Source organism: Ambystoma mexicanum, chromosome 2q (genome assembly GCF_040938575.1).
Source record: "Ambystoma mexicanum isolate Mex_15411 chromosome 2q, UKY_AmexF1_1, whole genome shotgun sequence".
Lineage (NCBI taxonomy): Eukaryota > Metazoa > Chordata > Amphibia > Caudata > Ambystomatidae > Ambystoma > Ambystoma mexicanum.
The window spans coordinates 400065279-400086004 of NC_090924.1; positions in this window are offsets into that span (position 1 = coordinate 400065279).

The window sequence follows — 20726 nt, forward strand, 5'->3', positions numbered from 1 at the left end:
CACTGAAATAGAAGGTTTGAACAAATGTTTTAAAGGAAGGAAAGTTGCGGAGGAAGCCACGCTGCCCAAAAGAGCGAGTGAACACACAATGAGTCCTCCAACATCAGAGCCTGAGAGTGAAGAGAAGACAGCGCCTGGACAAAAAGTGAGTCAGCAGCTGGGGGAACCCATAAAGGCTAGTGCCTTGAGAAACTCTCAAGTCGGCCCTGCCCTGTTGGAGTCGGTTGTCTCTAAATTAAGTCTGATCCTGATGTCAGCAACGACGATAGCTGTGGCGCCTCTGATGAAGCTATACGAGAATCTAAATGAGAACTGTTGTGATCAAACCACGTTAATAGCACAACTCGAAAATCATAAAACTAGAGGCCGACCTGACGGAAATGACAGCACAGGTCGTGATGTCAAGAAGAGGTAACGAAATTTCCCTAACAGCTCTAAAAGAGTCTCTAAAAAATTCAGCGGAAGATTAGAGACTCTTGGCTGAAGTCACGAGACAGGCCCTGACACTGCTACAAAATGAACGTGAAGGCAAGGATGCCTCGGTCGCCAAATGTCAGCCGTCCAAAATGTATCCAACAGAAGACACAATGATAGATCTGGCTATCGTTGATAACAGTGAGAGTTCATCTAGCGTTAAACAACATCAAGAGAAAATTCCACAAAACAAGAAGGCAATTTCGATGCAAAATTTCTGCTATGAAAATGAACTTACTATTAGCACAGTGGAAAGTGATATCCCTGAGAAAGGGCTCAAAGAATATGGAAGCTCTAAGGATACAGGTGCACACATTGCTACCACTTGTACGACGAAACCAGCAAAAGTCGATTTACAAGATATCTCCCAAAAGGAAAAGGAGAAAGAAATGGGAGACAATCCTCTGACAATTGACCTGACCCATGCAGAAACAAGCAATGAGGTCAGACCAGTGAGTGGGAAGATTAGTTCTAAAGCATCGTCAACAAATAAGAACGAAGCGGAATGGTTCGATATATTTGAAAACCCAAAGGCCCAAGAGGGCAGCGGGAAACTTAACAAAGGAAAGACAGCTGAACAGAAACAGAGTAATAATAAAGGTAATAAAAAGTCAAAAAACCAACAAGTCCAAAAGAATCGGAATCCGCGAAGCTCTGCAAATTTCTTCAGAAATATTAAAGCACTGAATATCACAGTAAATAACTCAGAGCAAAAATCAACAAAGAGCAAACGAAACAGTGCCGATGCTGAGATGGAGGACGAAAATGAGACTTCTGAAACTCAAGCTGAAGCCAAAGATTCTCACCCAGGAACGAATAAAAAGTTAAGGAGTCAGAGTATAACCCCGGTGACAGAAGATGATGAGGCTGAGGAACTATTGAATTTGAATTTGTCAACGTACAGCTCACCTGTCGAAGAAGACTTGGAGATTGAAAATCCGGCTGAGGCAGAGCAAGCAAGTGATGAGGAGAATGGCAAAGCTGAGGTTTCAACGGACACAACGGGTCCACGATCGCCAAGAAAAGAACCCGAGAAAGTGAGAGAGGTCCAACCAACAAGTAAGAATTTTTTCTTGGCCAAGAACACCAAAAAAAAATCAACGCTACAAAAGAAAAGGAAAGCGTAAAGCTTCAAGAAGCACAAATCTACTACACATTAGAGGAGAAACGTGCGATAAGCACGCAGAAACCCAACATGGAGACGAAGAGCTCGGCAGAACTGATGAAGAAAACAAATGATCCCACACCGAAACATAAGTCAAATTCTGAGACTATAAATGGGATGCAGTGCACCTTAACAAATGCAGAGAGGATGTTGAGTGAATAGCCAGATAAGTCCAACCGGCAGCAGCTCCATGCCACAAATACTAATCCCATCACTCTGGTAAAGAGCTCGGCAGAACTTCTGAAGAAAACAAATGATCCCACACCGAAACATAAGTCAAATTCTGAGACTATAAATGTGATGCAGTGCACCTTAACAAATGCAGAGAGCATGTTGAGTGAATAGCCAGATAAATCCAACCGGCAGCAGCTCCATGCCGCAAATACTAATCCCATCACTCTGGTAAAACATCAGCCTTTTAGAATATTGGTGGAAAAGATTGAAACCAGAAAAAGTGACACTCCTCTAAACAGGTATACCATACTGCAGCTATTCCAAAAAATCCCTGTCCTAAGAACAATAAAAAGTGCACAAATTGACCGTGTGGAAATCATAAGAGATGCAAATCAGAAATTCGTACTGTTACACATCATTGACAGGAAGGATGTGGAACTGGTCATGATGTATGAGAGGCAGCTGTGGGATGCGGGCTACCTAGTTTATGAGGTGGACAATGCTTTGGTGGAAGAAGCGCTTGAAAAATCAAAGGAAAAAAACTTGCAAGCGGAAAAAGGAATCGGCCCCTTGGCGAACACCACTGGACCAGCATGTATAAGAGCAGAGGCTCGGAGGAGTGATGAAATACAATTGAAAGAAGGAGAAGGGAAAATGCCCTGCTCAATGATAGAGACAAGATTGAAAGAAATCAAAATAACAGTCGAGAACTGTCGGGTGATAAAGTCAACGGATCCAAAGAACGAGGAGCTGAACGCCCCTGAGGATGGGGGAAATAAATGGGCATGGCTGGCAAAATCTCTAAATGGTCCGACGATGAGTTAATGCCATGAGCAATCGACAAAGTTGATGATAGCCTCTTGGAATACGAGAGGCTTCTCTCATCTTTTGAACTCAACACCTGAAATCTTACCAAAGGCCGATGTGATATGTCTCCAAGAAACGTGGCTTACTAGTACACCATATGTTGAAGGCTTCGAAGTTGCAATAAATCCAGCCATTAGACAGAAAAAAGGCCGCCCGATGTCGGGCCAATTAGTTCTCATTAAAAGAAACTCTGGTATGAGAATCAAATCAGTACTAAACTTATCGCCTTTTCTGCAGATGGTTGGTGTTGAATCAGTAAACCAGATACAGTAGAAGGAGCAAGTTATTCATCTCCTAAACGTTTACTGGAACACAACGTCAAAAACGCATCAAAAATTTGAAGACGACTTCCTAGATGCAATAGATAACATTCTAACTGATGACCCGGGGGCCCCGCTGATTGTGTGTGGAGACTTTAACATGTAATTAATAGAAATTGACCAAGTAAAAACTCCTATGAATTTCAAAGAAAGATACAAGTGCGAATGTTGGTTAGATGAAATGGCACACATGAATCTGGTAATGCAGAACGGAACAACTCGAGGAGACATTCCTGCGAAGCCAACCTGGGAAAGAGGTGGGCAAAAATCTATACTAGATAACATCTTTGTATCAAATAGATTAGTGCCAGAAATAATTTCATTGAATGTGAACAAGTCAAACAAAAGTGACCATAACATCGTGTCAATGGAATGGATGATGGACAAATCAGTACAGCGGAATCAATGGAGACAAGCAATCTCGGTGGTACTGGGTCGGAACAGACTGCGTTTAAAGAATGCCGACATAGTTGGGCTGGCGTAATCCGATTGAATACCAGCAATTTTTAGAGATTTACAAAATTAAAAAGAAGACTTCTCTGAATAGTGCTGGGTACAAAAACACCAATATGACCCTGAAACTCCGAGAAGAAAGAGAGAGTTAAGGAAGACCCTAAGAAGAATTGGCGCTGCAAAATTGGTGGATTATAAGAGCCAGATAAAAAAGGCAAAGAACCGATACAATAATTGGTACAAACAGCATAGAGCAGTGATGGAGCAACGAGATGCCGAGCAAATGCTGAAGGCTTTAAGCAAAAGAAACTCCAGGGGCTTTTGGGCTATAATAAATGAAGCAATGAACTCTGAAAAGGCGATAATATCAAATATGGTAACTGAAAATGAGTGGGAAAGGCACTATGCAAAGTTATTTAAAAAAAGAAAATCTCTGAGTTGCACAAACTTCAACTGCAGCCAGCCGTGGGAAATTGAAATAGACAAAGAGGAGATCCGTACAACGATCATAAAAAGCAATGCCTCACGTGCTGCAGGGCCTGACGGCTTGTCAAATGCAGACCTAAAAGAGAACATCGAAGAGTGGTCGGACTTCTGTGACATCTTGTTTCAATTAATAATAAAAGAAGGTTGGATCCCACTGACATGGAAATCTGGAATAATCGTACCTATCTTCAAGAAAGGAATCTGCACTGACCCTGCAAATTATCGGCCAATAGCCCTGCTCGATGTAGTGGGAAAAGTGTTTGCATCGGAATTACTTGCACAACTGACCACATGGATTCGAAAAGAGAAGATCTTCGATGACCGTCAGTCTGGGTTCGTAAAAGGTGTAGGCTGTGACGTTAATTTGTTAATTTTGAACCTGCTAAAAATTGACCCAATTAGATCTGGCCAAAAAATATACCTTGCATTTATCGATATGGCGAATGCGTTTGATGGGGTGGATGGAGAAACACTCTGGAACAACCTTATGGAGAGGCGGTGTAGCAAGAGCCTTATCCAAGCCATCAAAGAGCTATATTCAGATACTTACATACAAGTGCGTCTGGACAGCGAAGGAAATCCAACGAATCCCATATCAACAAAGAGAGGCGTTAAACAAGGGTGCCCACTAGGGGCAACTCTATTTAACTTCTATATATCAGAAGTTGGTACCGCCCTAGAAAGTGTGGTGTCATTTCCACTGCGGATAAATGGAATCCAGATAAATCATATCATGTACGCAGATGACATGGTGATCTTAGATCGTACACTAAATGGACTCCAACGAAAACTGACAGCGCTAAGAACCTTCATGGAAGATCTGGGACTGGAGATTAACGCGGCCAAATCAGAAATTCTGGTACTTGAAAATAAAAGAGGAGGAAAATCCAACAAGTTCAGACAAGGGTGGTTGCTTGGGGAGAAAAAGCTGAAAAAAGTTCCACATACAAGGTACATGGGAACAATCATCAGTTCCAGCATCAATGATGAGCCGATGTCCAAAAAACTTCTAAACAGCTGCAAACAACTGACTTCGCAAGGCATTATAATCCAAAACAAATAAGGAAAATATTCATGTGACCCAGTAAGAAAATTTTACCAGAGCAAAGTCTCTCCGATTTTAACCTATGGAGCAGAGAATATGTTCGGGTGTGACCACAAAATATGGTAGCAATGCGAAGGCTTCTTCTGGAAGAAAGTTCTTCAGATTCCCCGTACGCCGACGGCCAGTGTCCTGTACGAAGTTGGGATCTCCTCTCTTAATGTGAGAATCACATGGAATAAGTTAGTATTGTTCAGAAAAACATATGAAGAGGCAAACTTGCCACCTCTTAAAATCCTGATGGAAGAGAAGACACAAAAGAAATCAGCGCTAAATGAATGGACACAACAATGTAAAGGGATCCTAAACCAACTAGGAACAGATGAGCGAACCCTATGGTATAACCCAAACTCAGTGAAAAGAAAACTGCTAGACCTCGATTGGATCGAAATAGAAGAGAGATCAGCCCATAAATCCATGCAAAATATACCACCTGAAGCCAAAAAACGCAATACACTCCCAAAATATCTAATGTTATCACCCTGTAAACGTTTAAGAAGGTTGTTCTTAAAGTTCCGTTTGAATATCTTTGAAACTAAAGAGATTTTAAGACATCGACGGATGATTCCAGAAAGTAACTTAAAATGCAGATTTTGCACAAAGGATGACGAAAATTTAAAACATCTGGGGTTGTCTGAAACGCCCCCAATCTGAAGCCAGGTGGGAACAAGAGTTAGGCCTCACTGAACAACCGAAAACCTGGGACACCATTTATAGTCAGTGTGGACATCATCCATCTCAGTCCAATACAAAATGCACAATGCACGCTTATTGGTCAGATGGCATTATACTCCCCAAAGACTGTCCAGGATGTTTCCCGGTACGTCTCCACTCTGTTGGAGAGGATGTGGTGAAACCAGTGATTACTGGCATCAATGGTGGAGCTGCCGAGTAGTGCAGACGTACTGGAAGGAGGTCTTGGGCTGGATACAAGCCATAGATGGAATACACAGGGACTTAACTCCGATCCTAGTCCTGTTCGGAGTAGAGCCAGACGGAGAGGATTCCAATGCAATACTTGCACACATGCCCCGCAACTTAATGTTAGCAGCAAGGGTCTGTCTGACAATAAAATGGAAATCCCCAACCCTGCCCACAAAGAACGACTGGGTCACTAAAGCGCACGCCATCTTTGAAATGGAAAGCCTCACAGCAGCAATCCAGGAATCTAAGAGGAACATAAATACGATATGGCTGCCCTTCCTAGAATTCTACTCAGCGCACAGGGATACCATGAGACGAAGCAACAGACACACACTGACATGAGCAGCAAGAAACATACAGAAAGTTGCCCCCACTAGCTAGCTAGCCCACACAGAATAGCCAACAGAATGAGAAGTTAAGCACTACACCCAACACGAAAGATCTCATTTGGTAAAGTTAAAAAAAAAAAAAAAAAAAAAAGAAGCACCACACAAACTGTTTGATAGGACTCGACCATATCTATATTTGAGCAAAACCAGGGGAAGGAGGGGGGGAAAAGGGGGAAGGGAGGGAGGGAGGGGGGAGGGTAAGGGGGGGAGGGGGGGCACAAGTGTTAATTTAGTATCTATGTGCAAGTCATCCTTTTCGTTGTCTGTTTTTTCTGCCTGTTTAAGCTCATCAACACTAAGAACGACTTAAGATACAAGTATTACTGTGATTGACATGCATTATTTGAAACTTGTTGAAATGCAAAAAACATATGAAAACAATAATAAAAATATATTTTAAAAAAAAAAAACATCTGGTGTTGTCTTGTACGGAACTTAGGGTGCAACGTGAGAATTGTTTGGGGAAGGTGATGAGTTCATTCCAGACGCACAACTCCGAAGAATGGTGGAAACAACTTCACATTGGGGAAAGTAAAACGTTGATGATTGGTATGATGCGATTTTTGGAGCAAATTAATTAGAGACAAGCCCATATATTTGAACAGCGATGTCTGAGAGCTACAGAGAAAGGAGCCGCGATGATCCATGTGAAGGACACACGAGATATAGACCAGCTTAACATTGAGAAGAATAATATGTTACAGGACGAGTGATGTAACAAAAAGGATTCAGATGAAAAATTGAGTAATTTTAAAGGTTAGAATCAAGGCAAAAGGTGACAAGTTGCTTTGTCTTTTCTTTTTTTACATTTTCAAAAAGTTTGTATAAACTAAATGAAATAAAAAAAAAAAATGTACTACTTTGCTGAGACAGGACATCCAGAAGTGCCTCTTTGTATCTACAAAGATTATCATTTGACCATAGACGGGCCCAATACAGAACAGGTGGAAGTTTACAAATTGACTCAAACCTTTCAAGCCAGTCTCAAGCAGCACTGGTATCTCCAGTGCACTGGTGGGCAGCCCAAGAATGTTTTTCAAAAATGTATTATCTACCACTACAAGGGGTGCGATATCCATTTGGCCCCAGAGTTCAGCTTCATACAGTGCGGCCTGGCATGCCAGAGCTTTATATGCCTCCAACGAGACTCATATCGCCCCGTTTCCATGCTGGTTTGTGAACCTCGCAAGGGCCCCGCAATACCTGGGCATAGTAATCTTGGCCAGGTGCGGGGGGACACTCCCAACTTAGGGGGGAGGGGTTGTGCAGGGGATGGGAGGGAGTTCGGGGAGGGGGATGGTGGTTGTGGTTCAGGGTGGTCGGAAACGTGCATGCACTGGGGGGAGGAGGGTCAGGGAATTGTCTAAGATGCCAAGAATTGGGTGGTGGGGCAGCACCTCCCGGCGGCCTCGATCCTTGCATTCAAATGTCTAACACTTAATATATGGGGTCTGAACACCCCCGTTAAAAGGAAGAGGCTTGAAAGGATTCTTGCTCATCACCAACTGGACCTGGTAGCACTACAAGAGACACATATCAAACGCCTTGACATGCACCGACTCCACTTGCAGCATTACCCTACGATATACCAAGCTAACGCACCAGGGAAGGTAGCGGGCACTCTCATAGCGCTGAAGTCAGGCACTCTTATTCGGATCCTAAACACACTGGCAGATAGGAGGGGAGATATCTCTTTCTCAAGATTCAGGTGGGGTGACGACTCTTACGGTCACATCTATCTACGCTCCAAATACGGGCCAAGATTGCTTTTTGAGATCAGTCCTCGCCGAATTAGAGTCCTTTGGCACAAGGGAGATGTTAGTAATGGGAGATTTTAACCTAGCATGGGACCCGCAACGAGACATAAACTCAAATGCACAGTTTGGTCCCCCTACGCAGGCCCTTAGAACAACAATCAACCACCTCGAACTGACGGATGTCTGGCCCTCACTTAAGGGAAACAAGAAGGGATATACTTTTTATTCACACGCCACAAATCCTTGCGCATTGACTATGTCTGGGCCTCAGCTACGCTACTAGGTAACATCACACATATAGAATTGCACACAATAACCTTGTCGGATCATGCGCCCATCATGCTGGAAACGAATATTTCTGCACACGAAACCTGGGCTATGGTCCTGGAGGTTCCTGGGAGAACTGCTAGCGGAACCCCATTGTGCGGGAAGGGATGGAGGTAAAGTTTCGAGAATTCTTTGAATTCAATTCGATGCTCAAAATAGCAGAAAACACTTGGTGGGACGCACTCAAAGCGACCTTTCGGGGGGAACTGATCACCGCAGGAATACACTGGCATAGGCAAGTAAGAACTCTAGAAATAGAGCTAGAAGCAGAATTAGGGGGTTATGAAACATGTGGAGACAGACTTGGGGGCTAAAGTGCGTAAATCTTACCGCAACCCTGGAGGGCGATTAGATCTGCTCCAAACGAGAAAAGCGGAGAAAAACCTGCTTTATTTAAAGCAGTAATGATATGATATGGCATTTGTAACGTGCCTATACACAAGTGTTTCAAGGCGCGACGAGGCAGGGAGGGGGGAACAAAGGGAACACAGACAACGATCCTACTAGGCCAGGTGTCATTCAGATCGCGCAAGTGCATGGGTAGAGGGGAAGGGAAAAGTGCAAGGGGAAAGGGAGAGGGGAAAGTGCAGTACAGGGGTAGTAGAATAACAAGATAAATAATATGGGCCAGCTGGTGGCAAGTGCAAGGTAAGTGCAGACAAGTGCTGGGAAGGGGGGCTGTAGGGATACTGAGACAGTCCCGCATTGCAGGGGTTGCCAGGGAGGCAGTGCAAGGGGGAGAGTGGCTGGGCCAAGGACCGAGATCGGTGAGAGTGGCCCAGTTGCAGTGCAGTTTGTCAGGAATTTAGCAGGGGAGAGGGGGAGAGAAAGCAGAAGCAAAGAGGAAGGTTTTGAGGTGCTTCCGGAACCAGAGATGGTTCTCCTCAAGTTTCAGAGAGGCAGGAATGCAGTTCCAGAGGGAGGCCCCTGCCGCGGAGAGAGATCTACCCCCAACTCGTTGCTTGGAGAAGCGGCTGACCCTTAGGGAGTTGGAGGCGGATGAGCGAAGAGCTCGAGAAGGAAGATATTTAGGAAGAGAGAGTTGAAGGTATTTTGGTCCCAGGCCCCAGAAGGCCTTGTGGACAATGCAGAGGGTTTTTAACTTACTCCTTGCAGCCACTGGGAGCCAGTGTAGAGACTTCAGTCCTGGAGGGATACGGTCCCTGGGCTTGAGGCCAAGGACAAGTCTCGCAGTCCTGTTCTGGATGAGTTGCAGAGGGCGGAGAGTAGAGGCAGGCAGATTTAGATAGAGGCTGTTAGAGTAGTCCAGCTTAGAGAGAACCAGGGCTCTGGAGACAGTGAGCTTCTGGGGGAAGGAGAGGAAAGGAAGAATACCTCGGAGGAGGTGCAGCTGGTAGTGTGACTTCTTAGAGACGTCAGATATTTGAGGAGAGAAGGAGAGTGTGGAGTCGAAGATGACCCCGAGGTTTTTTGCCTTGCAGGTAGAAGCAGGAAGAGGGCCAAGAGAGGCCGGCCAGAGAGCTGCAGGGAAGGAGGGAGTGGGTGTGCCGATGAATAGAATCTCAGTCTTACTGGCATTAAGGCAGAGGTCATTGGCGGCACACCATTCCTGGATAGCAGACAAACAGTCAGAGATGAGGGAAGGAGAGGAGGAGGCAGAGGGTAGCCTGAAAATGAGCTGGTTACCATCCGCATAGCACTGAAAGTTGGGGCAGAGAGCGGCAATGCGGTGGGCAAGGAGTGCCAGATACTGGTTGAACAGCCAGGGAGAGAGGTTAGATCCCTGGGGGACACCACAGGTAGACAAAAAGATGTCAGAGAGGAAGGACCCCAGTTGGACCTGGGAGGGTCGATTGGAGAGGAAAGAGGTCAGCCACGCCAGAACCTGACCAGTGATACCCAGGTTATCACGGAGACGGTTGAGCAGGATGGCATGGTTGACCGTATCAAAGACAGAAGAGAGATCGAGCAAAATGAGAACACACGGAGTGTTAGAGTCAAGGTTCGAGAGCAGGTCTTCACGGATGTTCAGGAGAGCAGTTTCCGTGCTTCTGGAAGCTCTGAAGCCAGACTGATGGTCATGAAGACTACCAACAGATTCAGCATGGAGATTAAGCTGGGAGATGGCCAGTTTCTCCAGGAGCTTGCCCGGGAAGGGAGTGATTGAGATTGGGCAATAGTTAGCCAGGCAAGAGGTGTCGGAAGAGAGTTTCTTAAGAAGAGGGTGCACAAGGGAGTGCTTTAGGGGGGATGGGAAGACTCCTGCAATCACTCCTTCGCCTCTGAAGTCAGCCAGGGCAGGAGCCAGGGAGTCGATGTGGTCCTTGATAGTTTTGGAGGAACAGGGTTGAACCTGTTTTGACAAGACTTTCATAGATCGGACTTGTCTTGAAACCTCGTCAGCAGAGAAAAGGGGAAAGGCAGAGAAGGAGGGAGGAGGGGTGGCTGCAGAAGGGCCAGAGGAAGACCAGGGAATAGAGGGAGGGAGGTGATAGGAGGAGAGTGAGGACAGGATGTCCTGAGTTTTTTAAATGAAGTGAGAGGCCAGTGCCGTGCAGAGGGCCTGGGAGGGGTCAGGAGAGGTAGAGACTGCAGCAGGGTTGGCCAGCTCCTTACAGATTTTAAAGAGTTCGGCCGAATTGTTAGATGCCGCAGAGATGTGGGCTTGGATAAGGGCTCTCTTCTCGGTGAGAACGGGGAGCCGGTATTGCCTTTGGAGCAGGCGGCAGGCCAGTTTGTCAAAGGATGAACATGAAGCACGCCATTTCCTCCCAATATTACGTGCATGCCAACAAAGCGGACTGGCTGCTAGCTAGGCAGCTGAAACACAAAAGGGCCTCTGACTATTGTGAGAAACCTGAAAGTATATCACTTACTAGTCTCCGGGGATCTGTCATCCAGGTGGCCAGGACATGGCCATCGCTATTGGATCCATTTCCTGGGGCTGGACCAGTGCGGGAGGATCACCTGGATGGGGGGTCCTCAGGGAGTGGAGGTGGGACTCCGACGGGTGAGACACAGTATCCCCCTTCTAAGAACACACTTTCCCCATCCTACCAGATAGGATACTCAGAAACTCTATCCTCCCCCTTTTCAGACACAAACACTTTCACACACCACGAAAGACAAGGGACTAACAACAAATCTGTTTACTTGACATGTCCCAAAACAAGGGTCGGGCAAAGTGTAGGCAATTGACCAGAGTCACACACACCTAACAGCCCTTTCCCTTCCCCACAGGGATAAAAGGTGGAGTATGAGAATGCACTACGAGCAAGGCAGACCGCACAATGAAACCGCTATCCTAGGGTGGGAGTTTAAGGGGAGGAGAAAGGCAGCAACAACGGAAGGGGTGACAAGGAGGGAAGCGACCTTGCCCTTTCTGAACCAGACTGCGAACAATAGCCAGCGTGTGTTGCAGCAGATGTCAGGTACATAAGCCCTCCTACACTGATAACCAGGACAGGAAGAGACGCTTGCTACAATATTACCGTTCTTGACTCCAGAGACAAGAAAAGCAAAGCGGTTCATCACAGCCGGTGAGTCAAGAGGAGAACCAATATGTAACCGAACTGTGTTGAATGAAAATCGAAAATGGCAAATTAAGGGAAAATTAAAGAACTGTTAAACTCCTGAGGGGAAAACTAGCTGCAGAGCGGTCCGCCACCACGTGGGCGTTCACTCGTGAGACTCTAGTTGATTCCCCTATTCTACCTATACCAGAAGGCCTTAGGAGAGCCACGAGGAATAGTTCACAGTGGTCATACAAGGGTCTAGCAAAGCCTCCTTTACAGTCAAAAGTCTTTGACCGGCACGTAATTGGAAAGCTAAGGGAAGTGAATCCTGCATAGTGAGAAAAGTAAAAGAAACTGCTCACTGGCAAATGTGAATCCAACAGAGGAATGCCTGCAGAACGGGGTGAAGCATGATGCCTCAGTGAACACTGTGTTGACACAAGTGAACCCGGCAGAGGGAAGTCCACAGTGAACTGTTTAAAAAGACATTAAGATTTGGGAAGGCAACAGTTGAAATCTTTTTGGAACAAAAGCCGTAGTGAACCCAACGAAGGGAGGCTAACATTCGAGGGGGGTCCGAGTACGCAAGAGGGGGACCCAGGGGTGAAGAACCATCATCCTAAGTGCAAGCAGAAAGGAACATTTGTTTGTTATTTTGTATATATCAGGCCCTCGGAAGCAAGAGACTTAACCACCGATGGTCCTGATATTGCTAGGATCTTTTGTGGCTCTGAGCCAGCAAGAGGGGGATACAGGGGTGAAAAGTCATCACCCAACGTACATACGGAAAGGAACTTTTTTGTTGTTTATTTTGAACACATCAAGTCCTCGGAGGCGAGATACTTTTAGTAGAAAAGAGATTTCACCATCGAAGGTCCTGATACCTGAGAATGGAACTGTAGTCTCGTGTTAGGAAAGCTAGAGCATGTGCTGTGCTCAGGAGTTCCGCCTTGTCCTGTGCTCAAAACGTGGGGAAGGGAGACCCCTGGCTACCACATTCTGACTTATCATTTGTGAACACTTCTTTCTTTCTTGTGAACCCTATCCCACACTCTTTTGTTTGTATTTAATTGTAAGGATTGGCAATATTTTATTTTTGTATAGGCCCTTTTATTTGACAAGGACTGCCTTATTATTATTTGATGGTCGTAGTTTGCTCCCATCTTAGATTTAGGTTTAGATTAGGTATTTCTGCAACCTACCTATACAGTTTAATAAACACCCTTGAACTGTGATGACGCACATGAGTTTGCTAACACTAGGTATAAGGGGCCCTCAAGGAGGTAAAGTCACGACCCCTGTGTAATTTATGGAATTTTGCACTTCACTTTATAAGTCGGACTGTGCAGACCACGCTTTGCAGAGAGAATATCTGCAATCCTGCCTCTTGCCACAGATCACCCCAGTGGATAGGGAATCATTGGAAGGGGATATCACTATAGAGGAAGTCCAATGTAATTCGGAATCTCCTGTCGAATAAATCTCCAGCAGAATAAGTAGCCGGGCCCAGACAGATACCCAGCATTATTTTACAAAAAGAACCGCCCATACTTGCCCCGAAGTTAGGCCGGTTATTTAACTAATTTGGAAACAGTGGTCGCATCACCTCTTCGATGGAAGAGTGCAAAACAGTACTTCTCCCCAAGCTCTCCAAGGACCCTGCCCTCTGTGGATCATATAGGCTGATTCCCTAATAAACCTGGATGCTAAAATATAAACAAATACATGCCAACAGATTAGACTCCTTTTGCCAAACGTAATCCACCCTGATCAAACAGGGTTTATTCAGCAGCGGCAAACCCATGACAATATCCGGCCGCTTATAGAGAAAGTCTCCCTAAAAGTGGTCCCAGCAATAATCCTATTGTTCAATGCGGAAAATGTGTTTGATAGAGTCGAATGGACCTTTCGAGGGGATTGTTTCCTCCGACGTATTCCATATCTATGACAGGCAATCACCACAGCTGTTCTGATTACCTGTCATAGATATGGAATACGTCATCGGAACATCCCATCGAAAGAACGTTACCAGGTAAGAAAGTAACTTGTTCTTCTGTTCCACACTATGGAAAGGATGCAGTTTGGCACCAGAGTTTCTAAACAAAATTCGGGCAAACTACGATTCCCCCACAGTCCGGCTTCTCATTGATGGTCAGCTTTCCCAAGTGATCCCACTGCAACGAGGCACCAAACAAGGCTGTCCCCTGTCGCCACTCTTATATGCACTACACCTTGAACCCCTTCTCACTAAAATACGATTGGCGGAATACGTGGTGCAGGGGCACCCCCTTCGGTAACGACAATCATAAAATCATGGCATATACAGATGATCTGCTCCTCACCATTACTGACCCTGAAAACTCTCTGCTGGCAGTGGTTCACGAGTTAGAGGAATTCGTAGCTGTAGCGGGGCTAAAAATCAATATCACGAACTCTGAAATCCTGAATCTAACACTAATACGGGAAGAGTTGAGCAGGGCGAAGGAGGCAACCAGATTTCAGGGGTTCAAGGGGGCATTAAGCTATTAGGGGTCCCTATAAATCGGACAATGAACGAGTTGTCCTCAGCAAATTACCAGCCACTCCTTCATAGCCTCAGGCAACAACTGCAAAAGTGGGGCCTGCTGGCAGTCTCGTGGGTAGGGCGGATAAACACGGTTAATATGACTATTCTGCCCAAAGTCTTATATATTTCAGGCACCCCCTGTTCCGGTCCCCAACACTTTCTTTCGCGCACTGAACAAAATGATATCGGCCTTTGTCTGGAATAATAAACCCCCCGCATACCACTAAGAACTTTGGCGCTACCTACACAAAAAGGAGGGATAGGCTTACCTGATTTCGCAAATATTACCAAGCTGCCCAACCCCGAGTGATGAAAGACTGGTTCACGGAGGGCTCGGAGAAAAGATGGGTACAAATGGAATGGGTGATAGCTGGGCCAAAGCTGGGAGAGACGCTATGGTTACACAGACCTTACAGGTATCAAAATATGCGTATTAGTGGGATCATGAGTTTGGTAGAGGACACATGGGACAGGGCTATTTCGTGACTGCAAATTACCTCCTTTTAGTCCCCCTTCACGCACTTTTCCATAAGCCGAAATGTACCCCCGCCTTGAAGGGGGGCTCCTTTCTTCTCTGGAAAAAAGCAGGCTGTAGAAAATTGAGGGACATGTTCCAGGGAGAAGACATTAAATCATTTGAACAATGCAAGTCCGAAATTGGGCTGTTGGAGGAAAACTGAATACATTATTTCCAACTTCGACAATGGCTGATGGCATCCCTAATAAGAGCCCAGCTACCAGACCTGTAACTCCACTCGAGAAATTCCTGATCTCGGGGGAGAAGCATCTCATTTTCAATTTATACTACTAGACGAAACCCCCAAAGAAGAGGTGAAATACAAACGCAAATGGTCCTCCACCCTCTGGGTACAGATCCTAGAAGAGGAGTGGGAAAAGCTCCATACAAATCTGTGAATTGTGGTACAAGCTAATGACCCAGTGGCATTACACACCCACGCTCAAATACTATGAGTCCCAGAATGCCTGATAAATGTTTGAGGGAATTCAAGGAAAGGGGGGAATTGGCTGCATATATGGTGGGGGTGCCCGAAGCCGAAACAATACTGGACAGCAATTGACAATAACATGTTAAGAATCTTTGCCATGCAGGGCGATATAAACCATAAAGAGCGCCTTCTTGGCATAAGCGGACTAGACAACTCGACATGGCCAAGACATTACCGGAAAGAATCTAGGAGACCAGGAGCAGGAGTTCAACTTCTATTGTGTGCTGGAGGAGCAGCACCCCCTTCAGCGCCAGACTGTGTGCTGGCTGCAAAGTAAGCCCGTGGGTTTTTTGCATCAACCAGTCTCCAACAGCTGGTTTTTCCCAGCAATTTACCTGGAGATCGCTGCCCCCATTCATAAATCACTACCATTGTTTTGATCGCACTACGAGTGCATCCAAGCACTCTGTGCATTATTATGCAATATCAAAGTAAAGTTAACATCATCCAAGATGGCCACCGCCTAATTTGCCAACACCTCTTTGTCTGTGTTTGGCCTCCAGAAAGCAGATTGGCTCCCCAGCAGCATATCCCCCAATCGGGGAACGCCAGGAGGCGATAGCTGGCCCACTATGAAGGCACACAAGGAAGGGTCCTGTTCGAGCCTGTCCGAGCCCTGGAGCAGCCCGAGCAAGCACCGAATTCTTCGCATTTCACAGTTTCTGCCCTGTGCACAATGTCCATGACTATCCGGTAAGCTTCTGTTAAAACGCCATATTGCCGCCCAACCCATTCGCTGAAGCAATTGACTTTCACCGCATCTGAACATTCAGACCCATCATTATCATATCTTTGTTGCGCACGTTTAAGTGTCCACCCTACACTCATCCTGAACTCCTTCTCACCTCCCGTACCCCTAACCACTCATATCTACAGCCCACCCGGGTCCCTAATAGCAGTCTGTTGATCGTGACACCCAATGAGGTCTAACTATGCTCGTCGAACGCCCTACTTGATGGCATGGTGTATGTTAATTTTATCCGTGCCGATTGTGCTTTGTTCCCTACGTTACTTGGACAACGTATTGTATGCCATCGGCACCTCTTACACAAATGTGCACTTCTGATGACTACCGTATTGTTCATTTAATATCTAGTGTTGTTACTTATCCTACATATGCAGCGCACTGGTTTCTCCTCAATGTGTGGCCACCTACTCAGCCACGCCTGTGTTCACCACTGCGCTCAGTTCTAACATGCTAACTCATGTACTATATTGTATCCAGAGACCATACCATTGTATTGCACTCTCTCCCACCGAGAATACGACAGCCATGGCACTCTGTTGCTTGTGCCCTTGCCTAATACCTGTGCTATAGCCTACTACTTGTGCCATAGCCTACTACTTCTTTTTTTATTATTGCAATTGGTTTAATTAAACCTTAACAAATTCATGAAAATAATGACAAGAGGAAAAAAAACACAAACAAGTAAAAAGAATTCATCATACTATTATCAACATATTCAAAGCAAGTACACAGCCAGATAATTGCATATATAAAAGGAAATAACCAGATCATGTTACGTCAGGATATTTCTTATCATTATTAAATGATAAAATAAAGTTAAAAAACAAGCATCAAGGATTACAGTATATATGCTAAACATTGAAATCATTATTTCTTCATTTTGAATTGGGTATTTAAAACAACCACAGTTATTTAAGGTCAGGTGTTTAAACTCCTGATATACATGGGTTCAGGTAAGTACCCAATTTGGAGAAAATACCTAAGGGCTCAGTGGTGTTCTCAAAAATGGAACTAGAATCCTCCCAATCCTAGACCCAGGTGGACATATCTGATCATGAGGGTTCGCCACCTTCAATCTACACAATACTAATGCCCTTGATGAATCCTGATAGGGCGAGACCCTCATGTATATTTTGAATGTTAATACAGCGTTTCCAAACCATATCCATACTGCATCCCAATTGATAATTACTCAGTGTAACCAGAAATGTATTCCTTAAATCCCTAAGTAGTTCCCACTCCAGGACAAGATGTTTAATAGATATAGATTCTGGTTTTAATTGACAGAACCTACAACCAATTTCATCTAAAAGAATGTGTTTCCTTCTAAGGAGAATATCCACCTACTACTTCTGCCTTAGCCTCATAACCTGTGCCCTAGCCTATTACTTGTGCCTCGTCTGCACCTTTCCTCTCCTGCTGTCCCCTCTCTTCCCCCCACGGCTTCCTTGCCTCCTTCCTCTGTCTCCTCCTTGGCTACCTTGCCCTCTCCTCCTTCCTCTTCTGCCCCCCTCGGGCTTCTTCTATACCTCAGCAGGGTGTACCTCTGATTTGTAACGCTCCACAGAAGTCTTTCAAGGACGACAACCTTCTCCATATTGCCACACTCAACTCTCACTCTGCTGTTAAACACTCTTCTGACATCTGCCGTCTCCTGGAAGAACTTGACCTCGATGTCCTTGGTCTAACCGAGACATGGTTTACGGCCCGCTCTGTCACGAGCTTTGACACTCTCCTCCTGGATGGCTACAAGATCCTCTCCACGCCCAGATTCAACTGATCTGGGGGGTGTGTAGCCCTGATCTTCCCGGAGTGGGTCCATTCCTCTTTCATTCCTACGCAGGCCTACTCCTCTTTCATATGCCTCGTCTGCAGGCTCTCTCTCTCCTAGCCATTCCCTTACTCTGGTTACTATCTATCGGCCACCTGGTAAGATCTCCTCCTTCCTCTCTGAGTGGGCAGACCTCTCCTCTTCCCTCCTGGTCTCGACCACTGAACTCCTCCTTCTTGGAGACTTTAACATCCACCTGGATGTTTCTTGTCCTTCCTCTGGACTCTTTCGTGACCTCTGCGACTTTCTCCTTTCCACCCAGCTCACCCTCTCTACCCCTCAGGACAAGCCAACTCCAGCACTGCCACCCACCTTCTGCGTTATCCGACCCATGAAGCGTGTGTCAGTTGAGACTTTCACAGCCACTTTCTCACCCCCCTCTCCTTTTGGCTGACTCACACCCTCACACAACCCTTTCCATGCTCCACTCTGCTATATCTGATACTCTCGATGTTCTTACCCCTGTCATGAGTATCCGCTTGAAGCCCAAAGCCAAGTACAACTCCTGGTACAACTCAGACCTCGTCACCCTCAAACACAAGTGCAGGGTGGCTGAGAGGAAATGGCGAGCTTCTGGTACATCCTCTGACAAACTGGCCTGCCGCCTGCTTCAAAGGCAATACCGGCTTGCTGTCCGCACCAAGAAGAGAGCTCACATCCAAGCCGCGTCTCTGCGGCATCTAACAATTCGACCAAACTCTTTAAAATCTGCAAGGAACTGGCCAATCCTGCTGCAGTCTCTACCTCTCCTGTCCCCTCCCAGGCCCTCTGCACGACTCTGGCTACTCACTTCATATCTTAAACTCAGGATATCCTGTTCTCTCTCTCTCTTCCTCTCCCCCTCCTCCCTCTACCCCCTGCTCTTCCTCTGGCCCTTCTTCGGCCACATCTCCTCCCTCCTTCTCTGCCTTTCCCCTGTTCTCCCCAGACACGGTTTCTAGAAGTCCGATCTATGAAAGTCTCGTCAAAACAGGTTCATCCCTGTTCCTCCAAAACCATCAAGGACCACATTGACTCCCTGGCTCCTGCCCTGGCCGCCTTCTGCAACGACTCCTTCGCCACTGAAGTCTTCTCTTCCCCCCCTGAAGCACTCCCTTGTGTACCCTCTTCTTCAGAAACCCTCTGCCAACCTGTCCTGCCCGGCTAACTATCACCCAATCTCCATCACTCCTTTTCTGGGAAAACTCCTGGAAAAGCTGCCCATCTCCCTTCTTAATCTTCACACTGAATCTGTTGGTTGTCTTCATGACCATCAGTCTGGCTTCAGAGCTGCCAGAAGCATGGAAACTGCTCTCCTGAACATCTGTGAAGACCTGCTCTCCAACCTTGACTACAACACCCCCTCTGTCCTCATCTTACTTGATCTCTCTTCTGCCTTTGACATGGTCAACTATGCCATCCTGCTCAACCGTCTCCGTGAGAACCTGTGTATCGCTGGTCAGGCCCTGGCTTGGCTGACTTCTTTCCTCTCTGATCGATCCTCCCAGGTCCAACTGGGGTCCTTCCTCTCCTCTATCTCTAGCTCTAGCTCTAGCTCTACCTGTGGTGTCCCCCAGGGGTCTAACCTCTCTCCCTGGCTGTTCAACCAATACCTGGCATCTGGCACTTCTTGCCCACCGCATTGCTGCTCTCTACGCAGAACACACAGAGAACCTGTATCAAATTATCAACATCAAGAAAAAAGAAAAATCAAAATGAAAAAGTAGTAGACGTGAGGACTGGTAGGTCCCAACTACATCAAGTATTCCCACCTCCCAGAAGACAAATTCACCAGGGATGAGTGGGGGGTCTTTTTAAACTAAAAACCCTGCCCTGAATGAAGTTAATTTTATTTCATTCTGAGGACAGCCTTTTATGACAGAATAATAGAAGTTTTCCTAAAAATCTTTTTGTTTTTGCGAAACCATTTTGAATCAAACTGCCCAAATCCTATTGTAAAGACACGTCATTAAAGGGAAGATTTGGGTCTCGACCACCCTTGCGGTCCAGTACGTGGATACCTAACCATCTTTATTCCATGTCATAAGCTGACACTGTCCACTTGGACTACAGTAGATCCATCTTCCTACGTATTTCTTATAATTCTTTGGCTACAGGAACTTTGTCCCCTCAGGTGCATGGATACTGGCCTTCACAAAGTCTCTGAGCTCTTCATCTGTCCGGTCTTTGGGCTTCCATCCTGATTTGATATCGACCATGAAGAGAGAGTTGAAGGTATTGAGGCCCCAGGCCCCAGAAGGCCTTGAGGACGATGCAGAGGGTTTTGAAATTAATCCTCGCAGCCACTGGGAACCAGTGCAGAGATTTCAGTCCTGGAGAGATACGATCCCTGGGCTTGAGGCCAAGGACAAGTCTCGCAGTTCTGTTCTGGATAAGTTGCAAAGGGCGGAGAGTAGAAGCAGGTAGATTTAGAAAGAGGCTGTTACAATAGTCCAGACTGGAGAGAACCAGAGCTCTGGAGACAGTGAGCTTCTGAGGGAAGGAGAGGAAAGGAAGAATACCTCTGAGGAGGTGTAGCTGGTAGTGTGACTTCTTAGAGACGTCAGAGATGTGAGGAGAGAAGGAGAGTGTAGAGTCGAAGACGACCCTAGATTTTTAGCCTTGCAGTTGGGAGCAGGAAGGGGGCCAAGAGAGGCCGGCCAGAGAGATGCAGGAAAGGA